This window comes from Notamacropus eugenii, chromosome 1 (assembly GCF_028372415.1).
Source record: "Notamacropus eugenii isolate mMacEug1 chromosome 1, mMacEug1.pri_v2, whole genome shotgun sequence".
Classification (NCBI taxonomy): Eukaryota; Metazoa; Chordata; class Mammalia; order Diprotodontia; family Macropodidae; genus Notamacropus; species Notamacropus eugenii.
The window spans coordinates 108,325,835-108,337,794 of NC_092872.1; the positions used below are offsets into that span (position 1 = coordinate 108,325,835).

Here is an 11,960-nt window from a genome sequence, read left to right on the forward strand (position 1 = left end):
TTGTAAGCAGTATGTAAATAGGAAAGGGAGAGATTGAAGATAAGTAAGACAAAGGGAGATAAAGGAGACAATCTGCTGTAAAAGATGGGATGGAATGAATTGCAAGGTTATTGAGGGACTGGTCTTGGCAAGAAGGGCTACTTCATCATGTGAGAAAGGACTGAAGGAGGAGATAGTGGTAAAAGTCATACTACTATGAACTCTTTCAACGTTCTTCCTAAAAGTGTGGAGCCACTACCAAATACAATACTATAGGTTCTTTTCCTTTCCTTTATTTCCTTTTTTTTTTTTTAAACTAAAGTAAAAGGCATTAATTCTGTTGCCTCCCCAGTCCTGGATATTGATACTCTCAGTACAATCCAAAATGGCATTAATTTGTATATCTAAAAAGAAGTAGAATTTTATTGACTAAAATTTTATGAGGGAAAGCAACTTAGGAAGAATGAAAAACTCTCAAGAGTGAATTTCTGCTATTGGATTGGTAAAGATGAAAAGTGAGGAAACTGACAAATGCTAGAATGGAGATGCTACAAGAAAACATGCACAGTGATGTAGTGTTGGCAAAGTTGTGCCATTACTCCAGCCATTCTGTAAAGCAATCTGACACTCTACTCTCAAAGTTACTAACCTAAACATACCTTTTGATGCAACTATACTAGTAAGCAAACTTATACTTTAGTGATATCAAGATAAAGGACCCATATACACAAAAATATAGACAGCAGCTTTTATAGTAGACCAAAACTGGAAATTAAGGGGGTGCCATCTATTGGGGAATTACAAGGGGAAAAACTGTGATATATGAAAGTAACAATATTGTGTTACAAAAATGACAAAATGGTCAGTTTCAGAGAAACTGGGAAGAACTACATGAGCTGATGCAAAGTGAAGAAAATAAAACATTAGAGAGAAAACCAACGTGAGAGACTTTAGAACTCTAATACAGTGATAAACTATGAGTCCAGAAGACTGAAGATATATCACTTAACCTATCTGCATCCATAGAGGTGATGAACTTAAAATCTGGATTAAGAATTAACTGGATATGTCCAATGTGGGGCTTAATTTTTCTGGACTATGCATACTTATTTTGAAGGGCTTTCCCCATTTTCTTTGTTTAAAAAAAAAATTCTATTATGGCACCAGTAGGAATTTTTTTCAATCACCATAGGCAAAAAAGAAAAAGGATACAAAGGTTTTGAAATATGGTTTAAGATAGACATCAGTATTGTCTATCAGTCATATTTGTGGAACAATTTTAGAAAATTAAACTTTAATTTTAAATTAAATTTATGAAATTAAAGAAATAAAATTCTGAAGATGAAAGGGATCTAAGTCCACCCAAGAGGAAAAAGAGGAGATTGATTAAAAGTATCTTTGTTGATGCACTGCAAATTTCCAATTTTTTATGTTGGGAATCACAAATTTATCAATGTAACATCAAAATCATTTCTAGATATAATGTTGCCATGCTCCCTCCCCTCAAAAAACCTTTTCTTATAACAAAGAAGGTAAAGCCTAAATTATAGCTTAAAGTTTATGCTACATTATTCACTCATATTCTTCCACCTCTTCAAAAAAGAAAAGGAGAGAAGTCCATTTCTTCGCTTCTTTTTCAGGGATAAGACTAGCTATTACAATCTGTTGATAGCAGTGTCCCATCTTCTATTTATGAGGTTGATGTTTTGAACCCAAGTGTAAAGCTTTATATTTATCTCGACTACTTTGAATCTTATTAGATTTATGTACCTGTCCGAGCCCATCAAGACTTGTTTAAATTTTCTATCTCTCACCAAATGCTATCTCTCCCATTTTTGTATCATGGATCACACGTGGCCCCTTTCAGCAGTATGGCATATTTCATCACAGCCCTCCCTCACTCAAAACAAAGTCAAGTGCAAGTCATGTCATTATTTCTCTGATGGCATGGTCTTCTTCGGCAAAGGAGGACGAACACGCACACACATTTCATCACAAGTGTTTAATTAAAATTGTCAGGAGCAGATAGGGATTGCGTCATTATTTTTAATCATCTATCTTTATAATGGAAATTGTGTTTTAAATGATTTCATATCTATGTAACTTGATTTGGATAAACAAAGCTGCCAATAGTCAATGGCATAAAAAAGAAAGAATTAAACACATTGCCTTCCCTCTTACCTAAGTCCACCATTTATCTAATGTGCCTACCAACTGGTACAGTAGGAAAAAATATTGGATCAGGAATAGGAAGACTGGATTCAATTCCTAACTTTCTTATTTCCTACCTACATCTTACGTTGGGTGAGTCACTTAACCTCTGTGTTCCTACGTAAAATGAGGCTATTGGACCAAATAATCTTTTTAAGGTTTGATTCTATAAGAAATAATAAGTTAAAAAGGAAACTTTTCATGGTGAAATCAAATCAAGTTAAATTGTATAACTATTGTTAAAAATATGGAGGTTTGTTTTTGATGCACTACCTTTGTGGAAACAGTATAAAACTTCATCTATTAGTAGTTTCTATAATTTCCATATAGGTTATAAATAGAAGTGAAATGTGTGTAAATATATGGCAAAAAAAGTGTGCTATGCATAATTGAATTTTTAAAAAATCCAGTAAGGAAATATTTCAATTTCATGGGCATTTTCTAAACAATCTTTGAGTAAAAAAAAGTTTTAAATTATGAAAAGATATTCTGAATCTTTTTATGTATCATTAAATGCCTTACATGAAAACATTCTGCCTCCAAAAAGTACATTTACTAGTTCTTAGAATGCTCAACCTATATGTTTAAAGTCAAATATTACAATATTGAAATAATCTGTCATTCATGTAAAACTTACTAACAAGATATCAAAATTTGATCAATGTGCTCATGAAACTCAGTTTTTGCTTTATTTTCTCTTATCTTTGACAAAAGACAATCTGACAAATTAGATTTTAAACTTGAGCACTTCTGATTCATGATAAATATCATTTTATCATACTGACACTTATTTTCCTCCTCACGTAGCAAAATATTTTTATAGTTTAAGACTTAGAGTCAAGTGAAAGTAGAGTCTATGAAAACAGAATGTGGAAAAACTGTACCAAAATAAATGCACAGACATACTAAACGCACAGACATAAATACTTAAATAGTTTGAAGAGTGGTGTGAAGTTAAAAAAAAAAACACTAGAAATCAAAGGTAACAAATTTCAAAAAGCTCAAATGGAGGAATAATTTTGGGAGTACAAAGTGCACCTAAGAGTTCTATAAAATAGGGAATAATCTTCAATGCAGGACAACTAGTAAATGCACAAATGGTTTAGATTTCAAGAGAAGTCCTTGTAGAAATCCAAAAGCAACACTACCAGCTCAGTGGACACTGAATAATGCAACCATTTTTGTTCTATATATAACAAATGGAAGGATTAAGATATGAAAAAAACGATTAAAGAGGAAGTGAGGGCAGCAAACTAATGTCCCTGACCTCCTTTATATTATTCCATGCTGGTTCAAAATAACAGGGATGGCAGAATTCACTGATTTTTACTATAATTTTCCTGTGAAGAGGATAGATTTTTTAAAAATCATAAAAGAAGTTATCTTTGGCAATAATTTGTAAGGCTGCTTACTGACGGTCTGAGGATAAAATGATCAAATACATAATTTTAAGATAGCTTTAAAAGGCTTTGTAAATGTAACCCTTATTTCCAATGCCTAAATGCCCTAAAGACTATGAATACTATTGTCATTTAAGAGTGTAAAAGTGAAATGCTGTAGGATACTAAGTTTATACTGGAAATTCTGAAGTGACAGTTGAGAAATGTCTGACGGCGCTTCTCTTCACAGAGTCAGGGAGAGATAAGAGTTTTTTGGTTTGTTTTTACTTTTTTAATCTCTCAGGATTGACTTGATACAGCATAAAAAAGAAAGCTGAATGATGTTTCTTGTTACACTGTTAGAGAAAACTGAAGACATGAGAAAAAAAGGAAGAGAAATGTTCTATCTAACCGGCCTGGATTCAGGAAGACCTGAGTTCAAATCTGCTTTCACAGGCTCTCTAGCTGTTAAACCCTAGGAAAGGCACTTAACCTTGTTTGCCTTAGTTTCCTCATTTGTAAAATGAGAGTGAAGAAAATGGCAAATCACTCTAGAATCTTTGCCAAGAAAACCCCCAAAAAGGATCACAAAGAGTCAAGACATGACTGAAAAATGACTAAATAATAACAAAAGTAATAAGTCAAGGGGAAGGATGAATTGGGTTGATCCACAGATTCCAATTAAACTGCTACATGTGGGGGCATCATCCTTTTATATCTGCTATATAAACAAATTCACAATTCCAACGAAACAGAATATACAAAGCACAGTTTAATAAAAATGACCTATACTAGTAAGTCAGTGAAAGATTTTTAATCAGTATTATGTTGATCTAAAGTTCAAATCATATGAAAAGTAGTATTTACTACAGGAAGATTATTCACAGAAAAATCTAGAGATAACTGAAAAGAGGTAATAAAAAGTCATATAACACCTGTTAAAAGTTAAAAGCCTTTCAGCATTCTCAGAATATTAGGCTAATCTCAACATAAATAAATTTAGAAAAATAACAAGATATCAAGTAACGTATTATTGTCTGCAAATGCAAGCATGCCATTAAAAAAAACAAAACAAGAAGTTGTCAATGACCTGCTTTCTACAATCTGAATAAAATCCTAAATATAAATATGCTCTTAGTCATTAATTTCTATTTTTTCTTTTCTTCTTTAAAATTTAATGCCTCAATGCCATCTGGATTACAACTGAAATATTTAAAGAGTTGTGATTCTAACTGTCATAAAAATAAAACCCTGGCCATATGACTACACCTTTTCCATTACATATCCTTAATCATGTATCTAATAGTTGGCTGTAATGACCACAGCAAGGTCATCTAGAAGAATCTATTAAAGCAGTGAGTCAGACACATTGCTCAACATGTGAAAGAAGTCTCAAGCAAAGGTTTTTATTTTTTTAAGCAGTTGCATCATAGTGATTTTATAACTGCAGTTCACAAAGATAAGCTTTCAATACTAACTAGCCAGGCAAGGAAACTCTTTCCAAAACTGTAGTCAGCCCTCATTAAAAAAATTCAACATCAAAAGGGAATAAAATAAGTTTATCTAAACTAAAAATTCATTTCTATTCCAAGAAGGGTAATAGAAATTGAGAGATTAGAGACTGAGGTATTAATTTCAGTATCATTATGAGGATATGTGTGAGTTTACATATATATACATGCATACAAACATATATATACACACATACACAAACATATATATAGATATGCACCTCATAGGGCTGTACCAGCCTTAGAAAAATATGAGCTTTATGAGAAAATATTTTTAGACTTGATTCTACTGAAGGACACTTCCTTCAATTTTTTCATTCGCACAATAGAAATAATTAACACTTATTCTACTTCACTCGGAGTATGTTATAAAGAATGAAGGGCTTTGCAAAATATGAAGTTTGTTATTATTGCCAATAGTTCAAGGCAACTCCATAAATAAAACATGATTAGTGAAACAGCATAAAGCTGTGAAAGGAAAACCTTGGGAATAAGCCTTACTAAAATCTTACTGGTAATCTTTTTCAGACCAAAGAAAGAAAAGAATCAAGAAGGGAGTTCAGTGTTCAAATCCCAGACAAATCCCAGTCTGTGTGTGACCCAAAGCATGTCACCTAAACTCAGTGCCCCCAGGATACTTTTAAACCTAAGTTGCAAATTTGTCTGTCAATCGGTATTGGTAAAGAGTTTCCTCAGTTAGAGATACCTACACAGATGACATCACAGACCCTGATTTAAAAAAAAAATTAAAAAGAATAAACCTGAAATTAAAGATAACAGTCTTTGGAAAGCTAAAAAATCTGACCAAATGACTTAAAACTCAGAGTATTTAAATAAATTCTACGAAGGCTTTGTGCACCAAATATTACATAGATCAAAAGAATTGAAAATGCTTGTATTTTTGAACATTAGGCATTATTTTCTGGAACTAAACGTCCCAGAGTTGTCTAAGAGTTTAAAAATAGAGGAAAAAGGCATACAATTTGCTATATTATATAGCGATGAAGCAAATGTCACAATACTTTTACCATCCACCGACAGCAAAGAATGTTTCATTTTTATGTATATTCAAAGAAATAAGAATGTTTTAAAACATCTCAAAAAAAATCACTCCCTCACAAAAAAAAGTCTCGTAAATCTACTGGAATGACAGTATTAGAACAGTGTAGTAAAGCCTGTCCTTTACTTTGAACTCTGGTGACCACACGTGACAACTACTAGTCAGACTCATTGGATGTTTTCTAATGGAAAAAAATACCACCTGATAGGGTTTATCCTCGGGAGATGCAAATATAACGGGGCTCACTATACATTCCCCCTCCATTTGCTGGCTTCTAAAGAACACAGGAGCATCTGGTCTGGTACACACCACCCAAACTTCCATCACCATTGCTGGGGGGAGAGGGAACGATAATACTGGGAGGGTGTTCCACTTTTCATTTCATTTTTTAAACCCAATCTGCCCCTAGGGCAAAAATGTTTCCCAATCAGCAGACAAAGAAAAGAGTAAAAGCAATGAACTCCCCGATTTGTGCAAAAGATAAAGAGGAAGCATTGCCTAACAATTTGCAACATGACAAACTCCCTTTCTTTCTTCCTCCTCCCTCCCAGAATGCCTCCTTCTACTCCCCCACCCCGCCCGTTTTCCATTCTTGGTGGTTTCCTCTTCCCCTCCTTTTCTTCCCTCTATATTAATGAACAGCTTTTTCACATTCCACATGACATGCCTACAGACGCATGTCTGCTTCTCCCGGCCCTCAGCTCTGCCACTTAGTACCTGATCCCTAACTGGAGCCTTGCAGTCCCTATTCTCACAGACACTGTATTGGAGCTGGCCAGCCATGGCCCCATTTATACATAACCCAACTCCACTTTAGCCCTGGCCTCCTCTAACTAAGGGTTGGATGCTGCACTCCACCCAGCCCCACAGCGGCAGCGCCGCCCTCCCCCCCCACCCAGAACAAAGAAAAGGAGATGGAGAAAGAAGAGCCTACCGGGAGCGCCATCCATCCAATGCCCCTCTTATCCTCAACTCCACCCCTGGCCAACCCAAGTCCCCTTCATTTCTACCTGGCCTCTTCTACCACCATCCCACCACCTCAGACAATGCTGACAATCTCTCCTAACATCCCTCAAAACTTGGAACTCCTACAGTCTACAGATCCAGTAAAGGTGTGGAGGGGGAAGGCCTACGAAGGGGGTGTGGGTGTGGGGGTGTTGTTTGCCCCAGGGACCCGCTGAAGGTGTTGGGCCAGCAGAAAAATGAAACTGGGGCCTGGCCACTGGCAGTAGCAACCAAGAGGAGGAGCTGCCCATTCTCTTGATCTCTTAGTGAGAGCTCTGAGATATCCCTCAACCTAATCACTGAAGCTTAACTGAGGGTACTGAAGTCTAAATAAATTTCCTAGAAAGAGACTATAATTATTTATAGGTACATACACTTCTCAAAAAGTAATTACAAAAAATATGAAAAATTCATTTTAGTTTTTAAAAAGAATTCTAATTAACACAAAAAGTCTGTCTACACCTAACTTATACCAAATGTGAATGTGTTGGAATATGGAGATGTGTATACATACATAGAAACAGACAAATAGCAAATATAATCAGACCAAGAGCTTGGAGCTGGGGAAGTTGTGCAAGAACAATGTATTTTACACACACACACACAGACACACACACCCTCTACAACATATTATTCTGAATGAAATCAGGAAATGCAACATAAAACAAACTACTGACCTATGTCTACCTCCTACAAATCACATCTGAGGGTGGGAGTGGTAAATCTAATCTGAAGGAAATACTTGTGACTTCATGGCTGCTAATTACAAATGCCCAGAAGAGAAAATGACTCTGGAACCTTCCGGGAGGTTTTCGGCGAGCAGCAGTTTCCCTGTCTTTTCATTTTTTAAAGAATGTAATTTCACCTAAGGGAGATGCCGTCCAAAATTCAGAATCATCAAAATGTCTCAGAAGACCTGGAGTTAAACCTCAGCAAATGGCCTTGAACGTCTATTTGCCAACAGTTCTGGAGAAAACACCAGAAATAGCCCCGTGAAGCCACAATTGCTAAATTGTGATAGTTAGGGCTAAATATAGAAGAACACAATTTCATTTTAGGGTATATGACATATTCGGCAGCATGAACGAACTCACGTCTTACCCAGTTGTCTACTTTTCTATTTATAAACATCCTTCTAAAAAACAGCTACCGTGCCATTTTTCTGAAAGCTTATTGCCCTAGTTTCTTTGTAGCTAGATTATAAAAATCGCGTAATTAGCTCCCTCTTCCTCTGTCCTCTGCCAGCAAATTCTGTGGTTACATAATGCAACATTTCCAGGAACTATTAGGTGATCTGTTTTGCAGCGTCTGAAAAACCAATTACACAAAAGTGAGGGGAAAAGGGAGTTAACAATAAAAGATTTCCGTTAATGGAAGGGACTAATTTAACCGGCACAATTCTTCTTTCCAGATTTGAAAAATAACACCCCAGAGACACATGATAAGCTTCCTTATCATCTGAAACCCAACATTCAACTAGAATATGTGTATATATTTGTAGATCTTAAATGATGTAGTACTGAAAATAGAAAATCGATGCAATTTATAATAAGCTAATTTCCCGACGCTGCACCAAAATTACAAAATCATTACACACACACACACACACACACACACACACACACACACACACACACACACACACACACACACACACACACCCATTCTCACAATCCTTGCCAGCATTCACAGTGGGCGGATTATGCAATGTATGAAAGAACAAACCTCACAAATCTTCCTTCGGCCTTTTAAAACATACTTAGTGTGGAAACTCTAGGTAAGGACTAACCTCCGGCACAGAAACAATTGTTGAACAGGCATTTTTTGAATGCCGTCACCACCCCCCCCTTTTCAAACCTCATTTCTCAACCAAATGGAGTATTTTTAGCATTACTCAACCCCTCACATCTTCTCCCATTCCCCCCACCCCCTAAACTCGCTCCATCCCTAGAGAAGAGGGAGTGGGGGCGTGAGTCAGAAAGCCTTCTGCTGCATGCTCGGAAATGGACTGACCTCAGAAGGGCTGCCTTACTGCTTTTCTCTGTCAAAACACCAATTTTCCTTAAATACAGTCATATTATGCAACTGCAGGGTAGAGAAAGGGAGCAAAGTCTACGTGCTGGGGAAAGGGGGTGGCAATCAATACAGTCACCTTAAGGTGGAGATTCCGACATGGACATATCAGCAAAAGTTTGGATAATTAATAAATACACACGTCTAGAGAGGTCATCTAAACACACTATTTTCTACATACACACTCTGGAGGTGACAGCAACTTTTCGAAATTACACATGAGTGGGTGGGGTAAGGTAAGGCAGCGAGTGGAGACAGAGGGAGATTCAGAGAGACACAAAGACAGAAAATGAAAACAAAGCCTAGAAATATTAGTACACAACATGTGTAATTACCTTTTTCATTTTCATCTTGGCCCGGAGAATGTGGTGGGAGGGGCAGAACACGCAACAAAAACGAGAAGAGGTCTCCCCGGAAAGTCGCAAGTGAACCCGAGAACACAAGCCCCGACTCCTAGCCTCCGCTCTACCAGAGGGCAGAGGCTGGGCAGGGCTGAGGGAGGCTTGGGCACTGCTGTGAGTGCCGGAGTGGGGGTCTGCCGGGGGGGCCAGGGGCAGCATCAAAGGATCGGAAGAGAAGGGGATCGCCTGGGGCTCCGCTGCCCGCTCCGGGGCAGGCCCGCAGGCTGGTAGCGCGACACGGAGGGGAGAGCCAGGGGCAGCACTTCCTGGGGTCGGAGAGAGGGGCGCGGGCGGGGGGTGGGGGGTAGGGGGTGGCGGTAGAGGAGGAGTGATGGGAGGGGTCTACCAGCCTGCTACCGCGGGGAACCACCAGCGCGCCGCCGCCGCCGCTGCCGCCGCCGCCGCCAGAGATCTGTGTTAGTAGGTCAACATCGTGCTCCTCGCAACGTACCCTTGTGCCAGCCTCGGTGGTGACTGGCGTCCACCGCGCCCCAATCACAGCGCCCAGAGCCAGCCCCACCACCAATGGGTACTACTCGTCGGGGCGGAGGAACTGAGGGGGAGGCCCGCAACTTGAATTGCTTACGTCCCTCCCTCTTTTCCAACGACACCACTACCAATGCTTCCCTTCCCTCCCTTATCCCTGTTACATCTGCTCCTCCCTCCTGCCTCCCTCCCTTCCTCCCTCAGCTCAACCATTTGTGGTACTATATGTGCTAAGGGTATTGCATAACGAGCAGGGGGAGAGGAGAAAAGGAGGGGAGGAGGGAGGGGCTCTGACATTTACGTGGAGCGGGCCAGCGGGTTGGAGTTAAGGTGGACTCAGCCCTTTCGTTCTCCCTTTTCTTTTCTCACTTCTCCTCTGTTTCTTTCTTTTCATTCTTCTGACCCTGCTTTTTTTTTTTTTTTAAACTGTGAAAGACAGCCTAGCTACCTGTTGCAGGCGGATCCCCGGGGCCGGGTCGGAGAGGCAGCTTTGCTGAAATGTGGACCCCAGAAGCTGGGAGCCTGGTGGGGGAGAAGGAAAATCCGAAGCCAAGCTACATGATTCACAGTTTACACCCACCCCCAGCTCCTGGGGAGCAGAAAGTGTTGTTGGTTAAATAAGCACATACTCAGGCTCCATGACCTCATAGATAAGAAATTGATAGGGGCGGGCAGCGTGGTGAGAAAGGACATATTTGAAATGGGGGTGGATTGTCCCGTTGGTTTGCTAGAGGCCCAGCTAGCAAGGGAACAGGGATGGGGGAAGCTGGAGTAGAGGGTTTCCTAAAGGAAGACTTTTTACAAAAGGCTGGAAATGGGGATGGGGTGGGGGAGGGAAGAAGAGTGATCCAAAGGCTTGATTCCGAATAAGGCTTTGTTATGTAGATCACTGATTAAAATAAACAAACCAAAAAATTCAGATTTCTATTAAGTCGACCACTGCTACAAGTGAAAATAGAGAAGAATGTAAAAATACACCACTTCCCTCCGAAACTAAGGATACTGAAACTTAAAAATGATTGTAAAACAAATTTGAAAAACTAGTTTTGCTGATTTATATCTACCCAGCTACCGCATATGGGCAGTCCTCCACTGAATTATACATAATCTTTGGCTAGCATGAAAGTCTGCTGAAGACATACATGTTGATTCATTATTGGGTGTGTTCTCTGCTCTTATGCCAGTTGGCATTTTCTGCTGTGGGCTACAAAGCATATACTGTACTCTTGACACTGCAGTTAATGTCTTCCTTTAATGATCTTCATAGATAAGGGCAATAAAGATTCTTCTGCTAACTTGACACCTTCCCTCCCTCCCTTCCATGTATAGGAAATAACATATAAATGAAAGAACTATTTTAAGAGTTATTCACAAACTGTATTTATGCGCTGATTTTTTCAGGAAATGAAAACTCCAGCAATTACGTATCCAATAGAGTCTGACTTTCTTTAGACTATTATATATTACTCATTTTTGCTCATTATCCTGGTAGTCACTTGTAGATCATAAAATACAATAAAAGTTTTACTAATAATAAATTAAAAGACTACAATTTCTAATACATAAAGGGATATGAAGCACTACTCCCCTCTACCTCCTTAGTCAAGCAAAGGCAAAGGCAGTAGGACCTCTGATAAAAAGTGACACCAACTCACCCTGTGCTTAGTTAGGCTTTTTATGCCTCAGACAAAAGGGAAATCAAATGGTCTCCAACTTACAACTCCCTTGGAGCACCAAACAAGCCTATACAAAATAGGTGTCAGTCCTACTATATCCCATCCCTTGGCAGCAAGGACCCTACATTTTTCTATAGGATCTTCCATCACTAAAATAATCATGTCAGGTTCGTAGCACA

General features: G+C 38.7%; 1 protein-coding gene across 2 annotated transcripts in view; it reads right to left on the reverse strand.

The window, feature by feature from the left end:
• NFIL3 (nuclear factor, interleukin 3 regulated) overlaps window positions 1-10,190 on the reverse strand; it is a 30,322-nt gene extending 20,132 nt beyond the window's left edge. The window contains exon 1 of one of the 2 annotated variants that reach the window (XM_072611804.1): window positions 9,554-10,190. The gene's annotated coding sequence lies outside the window, so the exon portion shown is untranslated. Of the gene's footprint in view, window positions 1-9,158; window positions 9,529-9,553 lie in introns of those variants that run through there. The other variant, XM_072611794.1, reaches the window with a different exon arrangement.
• Between the last annotated feature and the right edge of the window lie 1,770 nt (window positions 10,191-11,960).